This window comes from Scyliorhinus torazame, chromosome 23 (assembly GCF_047496885.1).
Source record: "Scyliorhinus torazame isolate Kashiwa2021f chromosome 23, sScyTor2.1, whole genome shotgun sequence".
Classification (NCBI taxonomy): Eukaryota; Metazoa; Chordata; class Chondrichthyes; order Carcharhiniformes; family Scyliorhinidae; genus Scyliorhinus; species Scyliorhinus torazame.
The window spans coordinates 29,986,471-29,998,946 of record NC_092729.1 but is presented as its reverse complement, the minus strand read 5'-3'; the positions used below and the strand labels follow the sequence as shown (position 1 = coordinate 29,998,946).

The 12,476-nt window shown below is 48.2% G+C and overlaps 1 long non-coding RNA gene across 2 annotated transcripts; it reads right to left on the bottom strand.

Moving 5' to 3' along the window:
• Positions 1 to 358: 358 nt before the first annotated feature.
• LOC140399722 (uncharacterized) lies at positions 359 to 11,950 on the bottom strand. 2 transcript variants are annotated; one of them, XR_011937816.1, is made up of 5 exons: positions 11,839 to 11,950; positions 11,168 to 11,301; positions 10,726 to 10,832; positions 8,654 to 8,759; positions 359 to 490 (listed from the first exon to the last, which is right to left on the bottom strand). It is a non-coding gene; the product is annotated as an uncharacterized lncRNA (long non-coding RNA). The 2 variants fall into 2 exon arrangements; XR_011937817.1 differs by lacking the exon at positions 11,839 to 11,950 and adding an exon at positions 11,391 to 11,576.
• Positions 11,951 to 12,476: the final 526 nt, after the last annotated feature.

Genomic DNA, 12,476 nt, shown 5'->3' with positions numbered 1-12,476 from the left:
CTCCTTAATCCCCTCCTGAGGCTCCGTTCCCTCCTGCTCCCACTCTACACCTCCTTAATCCCTTCCTGAGGCTGCGTTCCCTCCTGCTCCCACTCTACACCTCCTTAATCCCCTCCTGAGGCTGCGTTCCCTCCTGCTCCCACTCTCCACCTCCTTAATCCCTTCCTGAGGCTGCGTTCCCTCCTGCTCCCACTCTCCATCTTGTTCACTGGAATAACTCACCCAACCCTCGGTGTGAAAATGTCACCGGTCTCCCACTCCCCCCAGAGACACTGAGACTCCTGCCCCCCTCCCAAAAAAACAAAACACAGCCCACCGCTTGAGGGCCCATCAGAATAATGAAACCCCAATCATGATGGACAAAGACACATTGACATTTATTCTGTTTCTCTCAGGTTAGAACTCCTGTCTGAGGATTCCTCGCCGAGGAAAGATTCTCTTTGCGTCGTCCAAGCTTCAAAATCAACTCTCCTCGGGGAGAAAGAGAAAGCTGGAAATTGATTACAGCAAAGCGTTATTGAAATAATAAAGGCACAGCAACATTCTGGGACTGCCCCAATGTGTGTTATATAACCCATTTTATAAACACGCCAGACGATGCACAATTTTGTTGCTTTTAATAAAATATTTTTATTGAAGTACTTGCAAAATTTTTATAGCAATAACAAAAGCAATAATAACATAACCATCAACATGGTAAACTAGACATTTCCCACCCAACCCCTTCTGTATCCCTTAACCATATTGCACCTCGCCTCAGACTCACCCTTCCCCCTCAGACTCCCCCTACCCTCTCCCCCTTCCCCCTCAGACTCCCCCTACCCTCTCCCCCTCAGACTCCCCCTTTCCCCTCGGACTCCCCCTACACTCTCCCCCTCAGACTCCCCCTTCCCCCTCAGACTCCCCCTACCCTCTCCCCCTCAGACTCCCCCTACCCTCTCCCCCTCAGACTCCCCCTACCCTCTCCCCCTCAGACTCCCCCTACCCTCTCCCCCTCAGACTGCCCCTACCCTCTCCCCCTCAGACTCCCGCTACACTCTTGCACACTCTTTCCCTCACCCTCCCTCCACAACCTTGACAGAGACTATATTAGGAAAATTAAAATCCCCGAGTGTGACCACCCTATTCCTCCTGCAAGTTCCATCTGCTAATTCCTGTTGACTATTTGGGTACAATCCCAATGAGGTCACCATCCCATACTTGGTTCACCCACAAAACATCGCTGGATGATTCCTCGGTTATTTCATCTCTTGACTATTCCCGTGAGGCTCCCCTTGATCAAAGCACTTCCCCCTCCTCTCTTCCCTGCACCTCTGTCCCTCCTGAAGCACCTGTACCTATCGAGTCTATTCACCTCCCTGCCGCTGCTGAGGACTGAGACACTTTCAGCCCCTCTGCTTCACAATTACAGCCCTGAGGGAGCACCTGATACCCAATTACAACACTGAGGGAGCAGCCTGTACCCAATTACAACACTGAGGGAGCACCCGACAACCAATTACAGCACTGAGGGAGCACCCGACAACCAATTACAACACTGAGGGATCACACAAAAAATTATTACAACACTGAGGGAGCACGCAATACACAATTACAATACTGAGGGAGCACCCTATAGTCACTTACAACACTGAGGGGGCATCCGATAACTAATTACAACACTGAGGGAGCACCCGAAAACCAATTAAAACACAGAGAGCACCCAATACACAATTACAACACTGAGGCAGCACCCAACCCAATTCCAACACTGAGGGAGCACCCGATACCCAATTACAACACTGAGGGAGCACCCGAAAACCAATTAAAACACAGAGAGCACCCGATACCCAATTACAACACTGAGGGAGCAGCCGATACCCATTTACAACACTGAGGGAGCACCGAATACCCAATTATAATACTGAGAGAGCACCCGATAACCAATTACAACACTGAGGGAGCAGCCTGTACCCAATTACAACACTGAGGGAGCACCCGACAACCAATTACAGCACTGAGGGAGCACCCGATAACCAATTACAACTCTGAGGGATCACACAAAAAACTATTACAACACTGAGGGAGCACCCAATACACAATTACAACACTGAGGGAGCACCCAACCCAATTCCAACACTGAGGGAGCACCGGATACCCAATTACAAGACTGAGGGAGCATCCGAAAACCAATTACAACACTGAGGGGGCATCCGATACCCAATTACAACACTGAGGGAGCACCCGAAAACAAATTACAATACTGAGCGAGCACCCGATGCCCAATTACAACACTGAGGGAGCACCTGATACCCAATTACAACACTGAGGGAGCACCCGATACCCAATTACAACACTGAGGGAGCACCCGATACCCAATTACAACACTGAGGGAGCACCCGAAAACTAATTACAACAGAGGGAGCACCCAGTACCCAATTACAACACGGAGGGAGCACCCGATACCCAATTACAACACTGAGGGAGAACCCAATACCCAATTACAACACTGAGGGAGCACCCAAAAACAAATTACAACACTGAGGGAGCACCCAATACCCAATTACAACAGTGAGGGAGCACCTGATAACCAATTACAACACTGAGGGAGCACCCAATACCCAATTACAACACTGAGGGAGAAGCCTATACCCAATTGCAGCACTGAGGGAGCACCCGATAGCCAATTACAACACTGAGGGGGCATCCGATACCCAATTACAACACTGACAGAGCACCCGATAGTCAATTACAGCACTGAGGGAGCACCCGATAGCCAATTACAACACTGAGGGAGCACCCGATAACCAATTACAACACTGAGGGAGCACCCGATAGACAATTACAACACTGAGGGAGCACCCAAAAACCAATTACAACACTGAGGGGGCATCCGATACTCAATTACAACACTGACAGAGCACCCGATAACCAATTACAACACTGAGGGAGCAGCCAATACCCAATTACAACACTGAGGGTGCACCGGATACCCAATTACAACACTGACAGAGCACCCGATAGCCAATTACAACACTGAGGGAGCACCCGATATTCAATTACAACACTGAGGGAGCACCCGAAAACCAATTACAACACTGAGGGGGCACCCGATAACTAATTACAACACTGAGGGGGCACCCGATAACCAATTACAACACTGAGGGGGCACCCGATAGTCACTTACAACACTGAGGGGGCATCCGATAACCAATTACAACACTGAGGGAGCACCCGATACCCAATTACAACACTGAGGGGGCACCCGATACCCAATTACAACACTGAGGGAGCACCCGATACCCAATTACAACATTGAGGGAGCACCCGATAACCAATTACAACACTGAGGGGGCACCCGATAGTCACTTACAACACTGAGGGGGCATCCGATAACCAATTACAACACTGAGGGAGCACCCGATACCCAATTACAACACTGAGGGGGCACCCGATACCCAATTACAACACTGAGGGAGCACCCGATACCCAATTAGAACACTGAGGGAGCACCCGATAACCAATTACAACACTGAGGGAGCACCCAAAAACAAATTACAACACTGAGGGAGCAGCCTATACCCAATTACAGCACTGAGGGAGCACCCGATACCCAATTACAACACTGAGGGAGCACCCGATAACCAATTACAACACAGAGAGAGCACCCAATACCCAATTACAACACTAAGGGAACACCCGATACTCAATTACAACACTGACAGAGCACCTGATAACCAATTACAACACTGAGGGAGCACCCGATACCAAATTACAACACTGAGGGAGCACCCGATACCCAATTACAACACTGAGGGAGCACCCGACAACTAATTACAACACTGAGGGAGCACCCGATACCCAATTAGAACACTGAGGGAGCACCCGATAACCAATTACAACACTGAGGGAGCACCCGATACCCAATTACAACACTGAGGGAGCACCCGATACCCAATTACAACACTGAGGGAGCACCCGATACCCAATTAGAACACTGAGGGAGCACTCGATACCCAATTACAACACTGAGGGAGCACCCAATACCCAATTACAACACTGAGGGAGCACCCGACAACCAATTACAACACTGAGGGTGCACCCGATACTCAATTACAACACTGACAGAGCACCTGATAACCAATTACAACACTGAGGGAGCACCCGATACCCAATTACAACACTGAGGGAGCACCCGATACCCAATTACAACACTGAGGGAGCACCCGATACCCAATTAGAACACTGATGGAGCACCCGATGACCAATTACAACACTGAGGGAGCACCCAATACCCAATTACAACACTGAGCGAGAACCCAAAAACAAATTACAACACTGAGGGAGCACCCAATACCCAATTACAACAGTGAGGGAGCACCTGATAACCAATTGCAACACTGAGGGAGCACCCAATACCCAATTACAACACTGAGGGAGCAGCCTATACCCAATTGCAGCACTGAGGGAGCACCCGATAGCCAATTACAACACTGAGGGGGCATCCGATACCCAATTACAACACTGACAGAGCACCCGATAGCCAATTACAGCACTGAGGGAGCATCCGATAGCCAATTACAACACTGAGGGAGCACCCGATAACCAATTACAACACTGAGGGAGCACCCGATAGCCAATTACAACACTGAGGGAGCACCCGAAAACCAATTACAACACTGAGGGGGCATCCGATACTCAATTACAACACTGACAGAGCACCCGATAACCAATTACAACACTGAGGGAGCTCCCAATACCCAATTACAACACTGAGGGTGCACCGGATACCCAATTACAACACTGACAGAGCTCCCGATAGCCAATTACAACACTGAGGGAGCACCCGATATTCAATTACAACACTGAGGGAGCACCCGAAAACCAATTACAACACTGAGGGGGCACCCGATAACCAATTACAACACTGAGGGGGCAACCGATAACCAATTACAACACTGAGGGGGCACCCGATAGTCACTTACAACACTGAGGGGGCATCCGATAACCAATTACAACACTGAGGGAGCACCCAATACCCAATTACAACACTGAGGGGGCACCCGATACCCAATTACAACACTGAGGGAGCACCCGATACCCAATTACAACATTGAGGGAGCACGCGATAACCAATTACAACACTGAGGGGGCACCCGATAGTCACTTACAACACTGAGGGGGCATCCGATAACCAATTACAACACTGAGGGAGCACCCGATACCCAATTACAACACTGAGGGGGCACCCGATACCCAATTACAACACTGAGGGAGCACCCGATACCCAATTACAACACTGAGGGGGCACCCGATACCCAATTACAACACTGAGGGAGCACCCGATACCCAATTAGAACACTGAGGGAGCACCCGATAACCAATTACAACACTGAGGGAGCACCCAAAAACAAATTACAACACTGAGGGAGCAGCCTATACCCAATTACAGCACTGAGGGAGCACCCGATACCCAATTACAACACTGAGGGAGCACCCGATAACCAATTACAACACAGAGAGAGCACCCAATACCCAATTACAACACTAAGGGAACACCCGATACTCAATTACAACACTGACAGAGCACCTGATAACCAATTACAACACTGAGGGAGCACCCGATACCCAATTACAACACTGAGGGAGCACCCGATACCCAATTACAACACTGAGGGAGCACCCGACAACTAATTACAACACTGAGGGAGCACCCGATACCCAATTAGAACACTGAGGGAGCACCCGATAACCAATTACAACACTGAGGGAGCACCCGATACCCAATTACAACACTGAGGGAGCACCCGATACCCAATTACAACACTGAGGGGGCACCCGATACCCAATTACAACACTGAGGGAGCACCCGATACCCAATTACAACACTGAGGGAGCACCCAAAAATCAATTACAATACTGAGGGAGTACCCGATACCCAATTACAACACTGACAGAGCACCCGATACCCAATTACAACAGTGAGGGAGCACCCGATACCCAATTACAACACTGAGGGAGCACCCGATACCCAATTACAACACTGAGCGAGCACAATTATTAATTACAGCACTGATGGGGCACCCGCTAACCTATTACAACACCGATGTAGCACCTGCTACTCAATCACTGCACAGCTGGAACATCTTTACATCATTACAACAATGTGGCACGAGAGAATTTTACTGTCAAAAATGTCTCCCGAGCCACTGGCTCCAGGCTTGCTGCTGTTTCCTCATTCAGTATTAATACGGACACTATAAAATAATGAGGGTCATAGATAAGGTAGATAGTCAACATCTTTTCCCAAAGGTAGGGGAGTCTAAAACTAGAGGGCATAGGTTTAAGGTGAGAGGGGAGAGATTCAGAAGGGCCCAGAGGGGCAATTTCTTCACTCAGAGGGTAGTGAGTGTCTGGAATGGGCTGCCAGAGGTAGTAGTAGAAGCGGGTACAATTGTGTCTTTCAAAAAGCATTTAGATGGTTACATGGGTAAGATGGGTATAGAGGGTTATGGGCCTAGTGCGGGCAACTGGGACTAGCTTAATGGTAAAAAACTGGGCGGCATGGACTGGTTGGGCCGAAGGGCCTGTTTCCATGCTGTAAACTTCTATGATTCTATGATTCTACTTCCCCTTCCATCAGTCACCTCTCCCTCTCTCCCAAACACTTGGAAGTCTGTATATTAAATGGTACAGTGGCAGTGCACAATCAGATCCCACAAACACCCGAGAACATTTACCTCTCTCCAAACAAACTACCCCCTCTCACTCCACTTCAATATGTCCCTCATCCTCGCACAGCAGGATCCCCCCCCCCCCACACACACACACACTCCAGTGTGGGATCGGCCGGATTTGAAAAAAAAAGAGTTTGAGGTGAGAATAGCCGCAGTTGTTGTGCGAGGAATGTGGGGCGGGGTCTACGGGGGCAAGAACCCTCCCATCCGTGGGCAGGGTGGGTACAGAGGGATATGGGCCAAATGCGGGCAAGTGGGACTAGCTTAGTGATAGAAACTGTGCGGCACGGACAAGCTGGGCCGAAGGGACCGTTTCCATGCTGTAAACATCTTTCACTCTATGACTGGCCTCCAGTCACACAAACAGCCTTCTCCCACCACCCTCTGCCTCCTATCACTAACTCAGTTCTGCTTCCAAGTTACCCCATCTCCCATGTGCATTTGACTTCTTTGTCAGTTTCCCATGTGGGGCCTTGTCAGAGGCTTGGCTGCAACCCAGATAAACTACATCAACTGCACCACCCTCATCTGGTCACCTCCTCCAATAATTCAGTCCCATTTGTTCAGCACGGCCTCCCTCTGCCACGCTGACTATTCCTGATCAAAGCTCGCCTCTCCCAAGTGGAGATTGATTCTCCAGCCCCACCGCTCCACGTCAATATTTCCCTCAGCCTCACACAGCAAGATCCCACACTGGAGACCGTCAGATCCTGTGTCTTGATCCCCCCCCTCCCTTGACCCACCAACCAATGTCCACCTCTGCTTTGCTGTCTCTGGATACCCCCTCCCACGCCATCGCCTCACTGGCTCTCTTTCACCCACACAGCCTCCAACATTCCCCACCCCCACAGTGTGGACACTGTCGCCGTGCGAGGAATATGGGGTGGGTTGTGTGGGCACAAGGAGGGGGGGGAGGAGGAAGCTGGACCCTGACTCTACCCCCCAGCCACGACTCTTGTCTCTCTCTCTCTCCGCTCCCTCTGGCTTTGCACTCTCCCCTATCTCCATCCTAATTGCACAATCAGATCCAATCACCCCTCCAGTCAGTGTACATGAGCAATGAAGGCAATTCTACACAGCAAGATCCCACTGGCAGTACCACGATGGTGCAGGACACCCCTCCCACACTCTCTGTCTCTCTCCCCCACCCCACCAGATCCCCTTCACATCCCTAGCCTTCAACTTCCACACTTACCTCTGCCTCCATCTCTCTCTTTCTCTCTCATTTCATTTCTCTCCCTCCCTCTCTCTCATTTCATTTCTCTCTCTCCCTCTCTCTCATTTCATTGCTCTCTCTCTCTATCCCTCTCTGAGCCGGATCTCCACAGAATCAGACCGTACAGAACTGGCCCTTCCACCCACCAAGCCTGGAGAGACACGGGTAAATACTCTAATCTGCTCCAATCCCTCTGCCCAGCACTAGGCCCAGAGCCTTGAGTGTTACCACACGTTGGGTGTCGCAACCGCCCAATTCTCTCCAACAGAGAGAAATCTGGAAGGGCAGAGAGACAAGAACATTCTACACTCAGAAACTCAGTAAAGTGAATTGAAATGGTCCCTGGCCTTTTACATGTAAATGTGACATTACTGACACCAAGACATAGGCCCTGTTCTGATTGGCAATTTAAGCCCCCTTCCAGTCACAGCCTTTTACATTCCAGGCCCTTGTCAGCGCTCGATCGAAATGTCCTTCGAAATGTTCATGTCTTATCATTCTGAATAAAGTCCCGCCACACGGGACATGTGTCAGTGTTTAACATTCCACAATCACATCCCAAACCCTCTCCAGTCAATGAATCGATTACAGTCGCAATGAAGGCAGTTCCGCACAGCAAGATCCCAGTAACAGTCCCACGGCAGCGGTGGACACCTGTAGAAGCCAGGTATTTCGAATACAACTAGTGCAAGGCCGGGGCAGCAATAAAGAGACAACTCACGTGAGTGCGGCCTGTGGAGTAGGCCTCAGTCCATCCACTTGTCCTCTGGAGAATAGCCTTTGTCCAAAGATTCATGGTCGCATTGCAGTCTTCAAAGTTCAAATTCCTGGGGAAAAGAGGGAGAAAATTAACTAAAACGCAGGAAAATGTTTAAACTTGTAGCACAGCAAGAGGCCAAGATTTCCCCTCTCAGTTACACACACTCTCAGCAACATCCACCTACAATAATCTCAGTTATAAACCACAGGATAAAAATGATTGAGAGATAGTTCCCGCTTCCCTTGTGTTTCTCTTTCTCTCTCTCTCGCTATCTCATTCGGTCTCTCTATCCCTCTCATTCATATTTCTGTCTCCCTCGTTATCCCTCATCACCCTCCCAGCATTTATTTCTATTTATTTCCCTAATCAGGGTATCCCCAGAAAGATGTGATGAGACTCCCCGTTGCAGTTTGTGGGGTGGTTTTCTTCGATTAAAGGTTTAAAGAGACACTAAAAAGCTGGAGAGAAATGGACAGATAGGCAGAAAGCAGGGGAGACAGAGAGAGAGAGAGAGGCAAGAATGGAAAGAAGACAGAAAGGGAGAGAAAGCCTCTCTTTTTCACAACCTCCCTCTCCCTCCACCCTCTCTTTCTTTCTCCTCTCCCTCTCTCTAATCTCCATTACCCCCCAGCCTCACACTCTTTCTGTACTCTATCTCTCTTTCTCACTCTCATTCTAATAGTTGGGAAGGAGAAAGAAAGAGAGACAGGGTCACACACAGGAATCCAACATTCATAACCACAGCAAACTGAATTCAAATGACCTCCTGCAAATTTAATTTCACCCTCATACTTTACCAGGATGTTGCCTGGAATGGAGAGTAGGTCTTACGAGGAAAGGTTGAGGGTGCTAGGCCTTTTCTCATGAGAACGGAGAAGGATGAGGGGCGACTTGGTAGAGGTTTATAAGATGATCAGGGGAATAGATAAGAGTAGACAGTCAGAGACTTTTCCCCCGGGTGGAACAAACCATTACAAGGGGACATAAATTTAAGGTGAAAGGTGGAAGATATAGGAGGGATGTCAGAGGTAGATTCTTTACCCAGAGAGTAGTGGGGGCATGGAATGCACTGCCTGTGGAAGTAGTTGAATCGGAAACATTCGGGACCTTCAAGCAGCTATTGGATAGTTACATGGATTACGGTTAAATGATATAGTGTAGATTTATTTGTTCTTAAGGGCAGCACGGTAGCATTGTGGATAGCACAATTGCTTCACAGCTCCAGGGTCCCAGGTTCGATTCCGGCTTGGATCACTGTCTGTGCGGAGTCTGCACATCCTCCCCTTGTCTGCGTGGGTTTCCTCCGGGTGCTCCGGTTTCCTCCCACAGTCCAAAGATGTGCAGGTTAGGTGGATTGGCCATGAAAAATTGCCCTTAGTGTCCAAAATCGCCCTTTGTGTTGGGTGGAGGTGTTGAGTTTGGGTAGGGTGCTCTTTCCAAGAGCCGGTGCAGACTCAAAGGGCCGAATGGCCTCCTTCTGCACTGTAAATTCAATGATAATCTATGATTAATCTAGGACAAAGGTTCGGCACAACATCGTGGGCCGAAGGGCCTGTTCTGTGCTGTATTTTCTTTAAAAAAAACTTGTGTCTTGGCCTAAAACACAGGCTTCATTCCAGAATTATACCCGCTTCAAGTTAAGGGACTTTAATTCCGGGCAATCGAGATTACTTTACAGTCAATGGATTCATTTTAAAAGTGACCCCACTATCGTTAATTTTGTGAATTCTGCAGGCAACCTGTGCACAGGGAGAGCCCAACAAATGATGACCACTTTCAAAATTGAGTTCAGAGTTTCTGATCTGAGATTTCTCTCGCTCTCTCTACCAGATTTCAGAGATTGGCTGAAACAGTGAAATGCCCCCCCCCACCCACCCCTGGGATGCTCAGAATTAATATATCCCCTGTCATTTTGGAACAAAATTAGACAGCTTCATATTCCAGATTTGTATTTTACTCTTTGCCGCCCACCAAAGGTTTAATGTGTTTGTGTCTAAGTGCAAGGCCGGGGAGGCAATAAAGAGACAACTCACGTGAGTGCGGCCTGTGGAGTAGGCCTCAGTCCATCCACTTGTCCTCTGGAGAATAGCCTTTGCCCCAAGATTCCTGCTCACATTACAGTCTTTCAAAATTCAAATTCCTGGGAAAAAGAGGGAGAAAATTAACTAAACCACTGGAAAAGATTGAAACTATTTAATACAGCGAGAGCCCAGGGTCCCCTTTTCAGTTTTACAACTCCTCAGCAACATCCGAATACAAATAAGTCACAGCTTTCAACCAGAGGTTAAAAAAGATTGAGAGACAATTAATACTCAAAATCTTTTTATTATCACAATTAGGCTTACAGTAATACTGCAATGAAGTTACTGTGAAAATCCCCTTCTCTTGTGTTTCTTGCTGTCTCTCTGTACCTCTTATACATATTTATGTCTCCCTCCCTCACTCTCTTTGATCCCTCCAATATTAAAATTAAACCTCAGTCAGGGTAATAACCCGGGTGAAGCCTGCGGAACAGGCCTCAGCCAGCGCTCCCTCGGGAAGAATTCACACTCCCTCGTCCTCCTCACAGGATTCCCGACCTCCTTCCAGTTTTCCAAATAAAGATGCCTCTGGAGAAAAAAAGGAGATTAAATTGGTTATAAAGACAATAACAGGGACATTTTTAAAAAAATACAAAACAGCACAACAGGAGTCCAACATTTCTAATCTCGAGCCAATCAGCAACATGCCAACACCCAAAATGCACAGCTCAAAACAGAGAGATTGACACGCCCAGCGACACACACACACACACACACACTGAAGCAGAGGGGTAATGTTTTCAGTGTCGTGGGTTTTTGGTTTGTGAACTAAAGTCCCTCAGACACAGATATATCCTCAGTGAGCTGTGAGCAGACTCCACCCCTAGTCTCTGCCATGTGTGGAATGTCTGTCTCAGAGGACAGCTCTCTATTGACATGTAAATGGGTGACAAGAGATGCTGATCTCCTTGCTGCTCAGCCCCACACACACAGAATGTGACTTCAGCTAAACCTTGGCCTTCCCCACACCAGTGTTGTTCACTGAGCAGGCCGGAAAAAATTGGATTAAATGTAATTATTAGACAGGGACGTTCTTATTTTTTCTACCCAAGTGCATAACCTCACATTTATCCATGTTATACTGCATCTGCCACATCTCTCTCTCACTCACTCCCCTCCCAATAGGATTGAATCATAATTTAAAATAGAATTGGGAAATGATTAGAAACAGTTTGGACTAGAGATCTCTTCAGTGACCTGTGTGCAGTCCCCACCCCCGACTTTCTGTCAGGAATGTCCCCCTCGGTGTGTTTCCTGTCTGAAAAGGTAACACTTGTCCTGTCTATGGTTATGTTAATTCAGCAGACAGCCACAGATTCACAATGCCCTGTCCTTATTTCTGTCTTTGTTTAACATTTGTTCCCTCTGAATTTCTGACATGTTGGGAATGACCATTCGTCTGTCGCCTTAGGAAGGCTTTCCATAGAATGAGTAAAAACTAGCAAGAAATCACAGAATGTGAGTTAAACACAACTTCATTTCTGCTCCCATTTAGAGAGAAGATTCCTGGCCAGACAAACAAAGCTCATTGCAAAGTTTCACTTCATATTTTACTTTTGTTCACGGACAGATTTTTCACTGAAATCTTCTGATGTCAATTCCTGAGATTAGAATTTATAAAGAAACAATTTGGATTGAATGAAAACGGTCAGTTTGATAACCCTAATGTCCTGACTGCCTCGCGTCCTGGCACCCTCACACCA